Source organism: Nicotiana attenuata, chromosome 5 (assembly GCF_001879085.1).
Source record: "Nicotiana attenuata strain UT chromosome 5, NIATTr2, whole genome shotgun sequence".
In the NCBI taxonomy this organism is placed as follows: domain Eukaryota; kingdom Viridiplantae; phylum Streptophyta; class Magnoliopsida; order Solanales; family Solanaceae; genus Nicotiana; species Nicotiana attenuata.
The window spans coordinates 33754471-33765229 of NC_031993.1; positions in this window are offsets into that span (position 1 = coordinate 33754471).

The following is a 10759-nucleotide window of genomic DNA, read 5'->3' on the forward strand; positions in this document are numbered from 1 at the left end:
TCATTATTTATTGCTGGGGTTTGTGGGATTAAATCCTGACTCTTTATTTTGAGGGATTTTATGAGGTTATGTGGGGTTTGTTTGTTTGTCCTTTTCCGTAATGTGTATTTATGTTTTCTGAAGATTCTGAACTTTTTCTTTGTTTATTAACAACGATGGTCCCCAATTGTGTGGCCATATGATTAAAGTATTCGGGTATGTTGGATTCTTCCATGAGGGGGGGGACCTCTTGTCATAAAAAATTATTTTTATTTTTGGCATTAATTATTCATTCCCACTACTGACTTTTACATTAATTATATTTTTTTCTGTTGTGTTTTATAGGTTGTTGGAGATGGTGTTAGTTGACTTAATATTCAATTACGATGGTGATTGGGTTATTCAGCTTCAAGGTCTACACAGGAAAATTGGTGAAGACTTGGACAGGTTATGACTCCGACTTACTTTCACACATAGACATAGTCAATTAATTCACAAATGAGCTAGGATTTTTAGGGGTTCAACAACTTATAGTTGCTGCCGCATCTGGTAAATTTTATGTGATTGAGGGGGATGATGGTATTAGACATTTACAAAGGTTATTATGCAATGAATTCAATATAGTGAACCTATATGGTGCAGATGAATGTGAGCCCCCTATTTACTCTATTCCCAATATTGAACAATATGAAGAAGAATCTAATAAAATTGTGGATGATGTTGGTACTGATTGTAGCTTAAGTGATGTAGGATCTGACTCTAGTACTGATTCTGAAGGATATAATTTTGAAGAATTAGAAGCACTTAAAGCACAAAAGAAAATGGAAATAAATAAAAAACTTAGTGACTTCAAAGAGTTATACAAAGGTATGTCCTTTAAGGACATACCAGAAGCTAGGAAGTGTATGAAGTTATATTCTCTAGCTAACAAGAAAAGATTGAAATTGGAGAAGGGTGACCTAGAAAGGCTTAGGTATACTTGTGATATTGTTGGTTGTCCCTTTGTGTGCTTAATATCAAAAGAAAAGTTTGGTGGGGTTAAAATCAAGACTTTATCTATTGAACATGATTGTGGCACTGCATTTGATAACAAGACTGTTGATTTTAGTACCATTGCACAATATTTCAGGAAGAAGTTACAGGATAATCCTAAGTACAAGGTTAGGGAGATGATGTTAGATTTGAAGAGAAACTTTGAGCTAAATGTTAGTCATGAGAAGTGCAAGAGGGCAAAGAGGATGGTATTGGAGTCACTAGATGGTAGTTTTTCAGATGAGTACAATAAACTAGAGGCTTATGCCAATTAATTGAGGGAAAGTAACCCTGTTAGTGATGTGGTTGTTACACTTTCAAAGAGTGCACTTGAAGAAGGAAGAAGAAGGTTCTTGAGAATGTATGTGTATTTTCATGCTTTTAAGATGGGTTTCAATCTAGGATTGAGACCTTTTATTGGTTTGGATGGTACCTTTTTGAAGGGCAAAGCCAAAGGCCAGCTGTTAGTAGCAGTTGGACAGGATTCACAGAATCATTTTTACCCTTTGGCATGGGCAGTTGTTGATAAGGAGAACAAAAATACTTGGAATTGGTACCTACAGCTGCTGCAATCTTCTTTGGACCTCAAGGAAGGGGAAGGAATCACCTACATGTCAGATATGCAAAAGGTGAAGTTTTCTAAAATTTCTGATCTGTTATTCAATCTTCTAATTACTTTTTACTTGATAATCAATTCTGAACATCTTTGTTTGTTCTGCAGGGACTGCTTGATGCAGTCAAAACAGTCATTCCCCAGGCACATCACAGGTACTATGTTAGACATATTGAGTCTAACTGGTGCAAATAGTACAACACTAGGGAAAACAAGAAGCTTTTATGGTGGTGTGCATGGTGCACATATGCAGAAGATTTCAAGGATCAGCTAGGAAAATTAAGTGACTTGAATAAAGATGTTGCAGAGGCTTTGTTGAGGTACCCACCTCAGTCCTGGTGTAGAGCATATATGGACACTCTATGCAAGAATCAGTCGGTTTATAATAACTTGACTGAATCATTCAACAAGTGGATTGTGGATGCAAGGCATAAGCCTATAATCAAGATGCTAGAGGACATCAGAATCAAGACCATGAACTTGTTAAGAGAACATGAAGAAGAAGTTAGGAGATGGAGATATGATTTCAGTCCAAAATGCATGGACTTGTATAATGAGTACCTGCAGATTGCACAAACTGCCTGTGAAGTAACTGCAAATGGTCAAAATGGCTATGAAGTAACAGAAGGATCTGACAAGCATTGTGTTAATTTGGTTGTGAAGAAGTGCACTTGTAGGTCATGGGACCTTACAGGAATCTCATGTCCACATGCTATTAGAGCTATACTTCATGACTCTGGTGATCCAATGACTGAAATCAACTGGTGGTATAGCAAGGAGGCATTTCTACTGACTTATAGGCACAAAATACAGCCTGTCAGGGGAGAAAAGTTTTGGAAGATTGAACCATCTCAAGCGATGGAGCCTCCAAAGCTTGTGAAATTGGCTGGTAGACCTAAGGTTAAGAGAGATAGGCAGAAGGATGAGGCAATTAAAAGACAAGGAGTGTGGTCACAGTCCAGAAAAGGAAGAATCATGACTTGTAGCAAATGTGGAGAAACAACTCATAATGCAAGGACTTGTGGTCAGGTAATTATTTTACATTACCTTCAAAGTATTAAATACTAGACATGAATATTTCTAACTTGTCTTTTTAACTATTTTAATCAAGGAAAAGAAGCAAAGTAAGAGAGGAAGAGTTGAGCAGGCTGCTGCCGCACCTGAGTAGGCTGCTGCCACAACTGAGCAGGATTCCACCAGTTAAGCACATGCTGCCACAACTGAGCAGGCTACCACCAGTTCAGCGCCTGCTGCAAAAAAAGTCAAAAGGAAAGCAGCAGAGGAAGAGGCCAAGTTGTTTGATAGAACATGAAACTGAACCTCAAGTTGAAAATGATATCAATTGTTCAGCACCTCAAGCCACTCAACCAAGTCAGGATAGTGGACTTCGGTTCATGCCTACACCTGGAAGAATGCTTAGGCCAAGAGCTAGACATGAAGAAGATGATGTGCTTAGGCCAAGAGTTATAACAGAAGTAACTACAAGGCTTAGGATGAGACAACAGGTACAAATACCAGCTGGAACAAGGTCAATCAACTTCACATGCGATCATAGTGGTGTTAGTGTACCAACAGATCTGCCATATTCAGCCCCAACATTACAGTGGAAGGGGAAGGCTGCTGTAGCTGCAAATCAGTTGGAAAAACAAGGGCAAGAAAGAATTGGGAAGCTGAAATCAAGGAGAAAAAAATGAAGAAAAAAGTATAATTTTTTTGTTGTGTGGGATGTATTTACTGCAAACTTATAGACAGTTGTGTCCCTTTTAGTATTCTGTAATTTCAGTTTTTTGGTGTTGTTTTGGTGATATAACTACTGGAGTTACTGTCTTCTTTGGTGATGTAATTACAGTTATTTGGTGCTGTTTTTGGTGCTGTTTTACTGATGTAATTACAGTTATTTGGTGCTATTTTTTTGTGCTATTTTAGTGATGTAACTACTGGAATTACTGTATTTTTGGTGATGTAATTATAATTTCTTGGTGCTGTTTTTGGTGTTGTTTCAGAAAATTACTACTGGAATTACTGTATTTTTGGTGATGTAATTTCAGTTTTTTTGGTGCTGTTTTTTGTGATGGTTTTGGTGATGTACTGTGTTGTAAGCATTTGTGTTTGGAAAATAGTATTGACTTGTATTCCAGCGTCCTCTTGTAAATATGATATTAAATTCAGAAGTGAGACTATTTGTTTCTTATCCAAAGCTCCAGGTGCATATATTAGTCCCATATGATCATCACCAAAGTTTATGTTTTTGGTGAACTATGTTTTCAAACTAAGTCTAGTACTTAAAAAGGGATCATATGCCATAAAACAATTCAAACTAATTTCAAACAATTGAAAAGTCAGTAGATAGAAAATCAAAACACTAGTACTTGAAAACATAGAACATCAAAACACTATTACTTGGAAACATACATTAACAATTGATGTAATTGTTTTACAATGGCAAAAAAACTCTAGTACTTAGGAACATACAGTAACAAGTGAAATATGGACCATAGGCCATCTTCAACAAACACAATTTACTTCATCCACATTGCCGCAACAAAACCAACAAAAAGTGCAACTGAAATCCAAAAAAACATCTTCATCTTAACCATTTTATCTTCGATTTCCGTTACTTTGTTTACTTCAACATTTTTTTCAACCTCCAAATCTTCAACTTTTTCCAACAGCTTGTCTCTTTCTATCTTGCACGACTCCAATAATTGCTTCAACATATTGATTGTAACATTAGCAGCATCCAATTTACACTGCAACTTATTGATTTCTACTAAAGCTCGGTCCGGAAAAGGTTCGTCTTGCCATTCCCAATATCCACAAGACTCATTCTAACGAAAATGAACAATAATTAGGTTAGAAGGAATAAAAATTTAATTTTTGTACAAACAATTAACAAACTTACTTCAGGTTTTGCACATTTATAGAATCTTCTTCCGGAATTTTGAGGTGTGGTCGATCGGAAGTGGTTGGCAATCTCTCGACAATGGCACCTCCTCTTTGATGTAGCACTACTCCGACATTTATGATGAAATTTGTTGAAATAGGTTGTCTTGATGGAGCTAATAGCATAGAGGGTTTGATGGAGATGGCAGTAGGATTATAAATTAGGGTTGGGATTAAATTTGGGTTATAAATCGTTGGGCAGTGGTTATGGGGTATTATTTGGTTTATAAATGGGTTATGGGTTGGTGGGTTTCATGGAGCGGGTCGTCTCTTATGTGCCCAGATTTAAAAGAGGCAAGGATGGATGCCACGTGGCACCTCCGTCTAACTAAGGGCAGATTTGTTAAGATAGTTGGACGGCGGGAACTTTTATGGCCCAATAGTATAACGGAGGATAATTTTAAATAATTTACCATAATACAGGGATATATCAGACCATTTTTCGATACTAAAATAATATTCATGCCCAAAGAGCTTAAACATTTAAACCCGCTTGATCATTTCTTTATTTATTTATATCACCAAACATAAAGATGAAACTACACAAAGTACCTACTTAGGCCTATTATATTACCCCTTTTTGCCCATTTTAATTTGTCTTTCAATATATACCTATACGGCTCATTTTATTTACTCGCCTACCCAATTCTTTTCCAAGACTGAAACTCCACCAAATAAATCCTTTTCTTCCAAGACTGGAACTCCACCAAAACCCCTCCGCTACTGCTTTGCCACCCCTATTACCCAACTCAGCAATCTTTGGTTTGAATTTCAACTGTGATAGTCTCCGTATTGTTCGAAATTACCAATTTTTTTTTTTTTTACTTTGTCCCTACTTATGCTACTGAGAACAACATACAACGAACACAAATAAGTTGTCTGGTTCGTAGTGATCTCTTATGTCTTTGTTAATTGAAGTCGCTTGGATATAAACTAAAACCCCTATTACCCAACTTAGTTATTTTTTCTTTTAATGCTTGAATTGTTAATGTATTTGTATGCTATTTTGGTATACCATTATAGATAAATATATATATAAAGGAGGGAATTAAAAAGGTGACTTGGCATCTCTCTTTGGCCAAGAATTCTATTTATCTTTTTTCTCCTTTTTTTGCCTTTTCCCTTTCATTCTTTTCATTTAAATTGTTTAGTAATTGGAAATTGATCATTCTCTATCTTATTTATTACATCTCATTATATTTATTTCAGTTACAAAATAAAATATTAACGGCCAGATTTCTCGGTTGATTAGGTTTCTTACATTGCTGATTGCACTATCATTACTAAATTAAGCAAATATCATGTTTTAATGGCATAAAAACCAAAACTTGCGCCTTTTAGTCCATTTAATTAGCCACTCTCTGTTCATAATCGTTTTCTCACTTAACCGTTACCATTTATACAACATATAACTTCCCTTCGTGCATACCACCAGTTCATATTAGATCTCAAATAATTCCTAAAAATTTAGTCGATATAACCATTCGCCTCATTCTTAATAAATACATTTATTACGATTATTAATAAATTTAATACCTATTCTATTATAATTACTCAATATATGTTACACTTTCTTTTCCTATTACTCAATGTAAGTTACTATATGTATTTTGGTTACGAGGCCGTTTGGATTAGCTGATTTGAAGTAGCTGATAAGCATTAGGTGCTGAAAAGCACTTTTAAGTGCTGAAACTGATTTAGAGGGTGTTTGGCTAAGCTTATAAGCTGGTCAAACTGGCTTATAAGCACTTTTTGGCTTATCTATGCGTTTGGTAAAATCAAAAGTGCTTATAAGTTAAGTGCTTATAAGCCAAAAATAAGCCAAAAGCCATTAGTTAGTCTCCCCCAACTTATCAAATTTCAGCTTATAAGCACTTTAGGTTTGACCAAAATATTTACTATTCTATCCCTAAAATACTTCTTTTTAGAACAAAACTCTTCGTATACCTAGTTCTTCAGCTGCTTATTATTAATTTCAGCACTTTTATCCAAACACGTAACTGCTTATTTTTTAAATCAGCCTCAACACTTAAAAGTGCTTTTCAGCACCTAATGCTTATCAGCTACTCTAAATCAGCTAAGCCAAACGGGCTCTTAATAAATAAGCAGTTACGTGTTTGGATATAAGTGCTGAAACTGATTTAATAAATAAGCAGTTACGTGTTTGGATATAAGTGCTGAAATTGATAATAAGTTGCTGCAGTATTTGATTAAAAAGTGCTGATAACTCTTTTTTTTCTGTTAAATGAATTAAATAACCTTAGAACTGTTTACACTTATAAGGGCGTAATTTCTTCAAAATTTTAGATTCCAGATCGATTCAAATACAAAATATCCTATTTGTCATTTTATTTTAAATACAACTGTGCTTAGATAAGATAATGTTTATGATAAATATAATTTATTTTATGATAAGCATATAATAATAAGTTATAATAATTAATAAATTGAAAAAAATTTCTCAATAAAAAATAAACCTAAATAGGACAAAATATTGAAGAGAAACAAACACTGTCTTCGTCACCACAACACTTAAAAAGCAATACACAAAAAATTTGATATGTCCTCATTTATTACATACAATTCAAAGATTAATACACAATCACATAGATACAAAAATGCAAAGGAATAGAGAATTTGCTTATCTTATATAGTCAATGAGAATTGCAAAGTTGAAGGGGGAAGGGGGGGGGGGGTTAGGATGAAAAAATACCTGAGGCAGTGAGTATCGATGTAGGAGTTTTGTTCTAAAAAGGAATATTTTAAGGATAAAATTGTAAAAATTTTGGTCAAACTTAAAGTGCTTATAAGCTAAAAATTCATAAGCTGAGGGTGACCAGCTTATGGCTTTTGGCTTATTTTTGACTTATAAGCACCTGGCTTATAAGCACTTTTAACTTTACCAAACGCGTAGATAAGCCGAAAAGTACTTATAAGCTAGTTTGACCGGCTTATAAGCTTAGCCAAACACCCTCTAAAGCACATCTCCTTTTTGTCACTTTTATCTCTTCTTCATTGACCTATCTTCTCCTTTTCATAAGAAATTCTTTCTACATATTCTTTTTTTTTTTTTTACTTTTTCTTCTCATTGTTAGTGTTTTTGCCACAGTGGTATATTCATACACGATATTGGTGCATAACTTTCATTGTTTAGGAAGTGAAGAAGAACAGAACATATCTTTTTTTTTAAAAAAAAAAAAGATTCTCATTTTTGATGTTTTTGCCACAGATGATCATACACAATATTGGCGCATAACTTTTTCTACTCATTGTTGGTGTTTTTACCACAATTATATGTTCATACACGATATAGGTGTATAACATTAATTGTTTAGGAACTGAGGTAGAAAAGAACATATCATTTGTTTTATACTTTTTCTTCTCATTGTTGGTATTTCTGTCACAATTATTTGATCATACACGATATTGGTGCATAGCTTTTATTGTTTAGGAAGTGAGGAAGAACAGAACATATCATATTATTTGTGGGTAATATTTTAGGTATTCAACTTTAATCTTGATAAGTACACTACCATTATTATTACTCTTTTACTATGTTGCTTGTAGTTATAGTGTGAATATACATGTAATAAGTAATAATTTTACTTTTTTGTCTTGCAGTAAAATGCTAAATTTTATATAAAATATTTAGGAATGATTGTGAAAATTTACGTTGAATTTTTAATATTTTTTTATTATTTTAGAAAGAATTGATAAAGTATGATTACACGCTCAAAACAAATGATAATTTGCGACAATAATTTTAATTTTCTCAACCAAAAACAATTAATATGATATGTGTCATGGTACCTTTTAGTGGCATTTTGACAGTTTTAAAGAGACTATCTGGCCAATTTCTTCAAAATCTATTAAAATATATAGAGAGAGGAGTCAAGAAATATACCGTTTAATATATCTTGACTCCTCTCTATTAATATATAAGATAGGCGTGTTGTAGTGCCATAAGTGATTAATCAAGATTGATTTTTAGAATGTTTGTAAGATTAGTAAGAAAAAAGGTAATTAATTTGATTATTCAAGGAAGGATAACAATTTCTCATTTGCTTGAAGTTTTGAATATGAGAAAGAAAAGAAAAAAAGAGCAAAGAAAAATAAAATAACACTTGAGAAATATTCGAGCATTCAATTATACATTTTATTGGCATGTGATTTTTATAAATTAAAAAAAAGATGTCAGTGAAAGAAGAGGAAGATAGAGAATTATAACTAAGATTATTGAAGAAGTGACTATTGGATCTCTTAATGTATCACAGAAATCGTGAACATTATGACGAAAAGTTAATCAAGAGGGAAGAAGTCGAGTTTTGTAATTTTTCATAAGATCGGTTGATAATAGGTGAATTTGACTATAATCACACCTTAAATAATCACCTTCTTGTGTAGTTTTAATGCTAAAAGTGATGACAAAATACTCTTATTAGTGCTTTTCATGATCTGTAGGTGATATATGTATAAAGACGGCTAAGGAGCAGTTTTGGAGTCAAAAGTGATGAAAAAGAGGCCAACTGTGAAATTTCCTAAGTGACCCGTGCAAAAACAGGCCGAAGATTCAGAGAATTGGATCCACCGCGGTTTCACCGCGACCGCGGCAGAACCGCGGTGGGAAGCAGCTGCAGAAGTTGTGAGAATCCGCGAGGGTGTTTGGCCGCGGTTCTACCGCGACCGCGGCAGAACCGCGGCAGGCGCAGAAACTTCTGGGACCAAAGTGTCAATTACGGGATTTTTAGACCTAAACCCTATTTAAAACATTAGACTTCGCCCAAGAGAGGCATGTATTGATTTTTTAGGTTTCTTAGCAAGGAAAACAATTGTGAGAAAGTACTCTAAACATCTTTCTTCTTTTCTTTTGATTTTATGATGAATTCAAGCTTAGTTTATGTTCCCATAGCCATGAGTAGCTAAATTCCTTGTCTAAGGTGTTGATGGAACCTATTGGGTGATGAACTTCTTGTTTATGTGAATACAAATTGCTAGTTTAATCTTTATTTGTTCAACTTTGTGTTCGTTGTAGTTAATTGACAGGATCCTCAATTAGTTGTGCCTATTTAGTGTGCATAACTTGGAAAAGAGTGCATATTTAGGGTATTGTTGAACAACACCACTCCTAAATTATTAGAGGAATCTATAATTGCGGGTTTAAAGGCGGGATTAGGAATAACGAAGCCTTGGGTGCAATCTAAATTGAATTGTGCTAAATAAAGTAAGCTAGTGTATCTCGGGAGAGTGCAATAGTAGATTACTGTGATTACTCGGGAGAGATTTGCGGCAAGATTAGCGTTCATGATTGATAAAGATGTGTGGGTAAATTTGTATGAGCATAAACAGAAGGGATTCCATCAATAGGGGAAATCATTGCCTTAGCTTTTTCTCATAATTGTTTACAACCCTTTTAATTTAGCTACAACCATTTAGTTATTTGCAAGCTAGTTGTTAAAGAACACTCAACTGAGATTTGAATATTTGGGAAGCTGGTTCTGAAGACTTAGTGGGTCCGAAGATAGCAGTTGATAGGTTAACTCTCTGTGGATTCGACCCTGGGCGTAATACTCGGGTTATATTTGCAACGTCCGCAGAGTCCTTTTTATAAGGCATAGTTGGGCGTGATCAAATTTTGGCGCCGTTGCCGGGGAGTTAACGGAATTATCAATTGCCATTGACAGAAATACAAANAGATTTAAAGGAATGTTGGTTATGTGTCCCCCACCATGGTGTTCCAGAGCAGATGTTGGGACAACGGTTTTACATGGGTTTGTCAGACAGCTTGAAGAATATAGTTGATGCCTCGGCTGGTGGAGCATTCTTGAGCAAGACTTGGAGAGAAGGTCAGAATTTGCTCGACAAGATGGCGCAGAATTCGGGTTGGACTTCTAGAAGTGCACCTATCACTCCAGTGGTGCACTCAGTACCTCTTGATCCATCTAATACAATGGCTGAAAACATGGCGACTCTTTTGACGCAAATGAGCATCCTCACCAAAAAGGTGGAGGAATCAGGGCAGAAGCAACAGGTTCACATAGTAGACACTACCAACGGGGGCTTGTGCACATCTTGCATTAGCCAGCCAATTAGTAGTCCATGGAATACAGAGCATGATCATCATCACCAGCACCCTGAAGATATGAACTATGTGGCTAACTATGGGGGTCAGAGGCAAGGTAATCAGGAACTGGG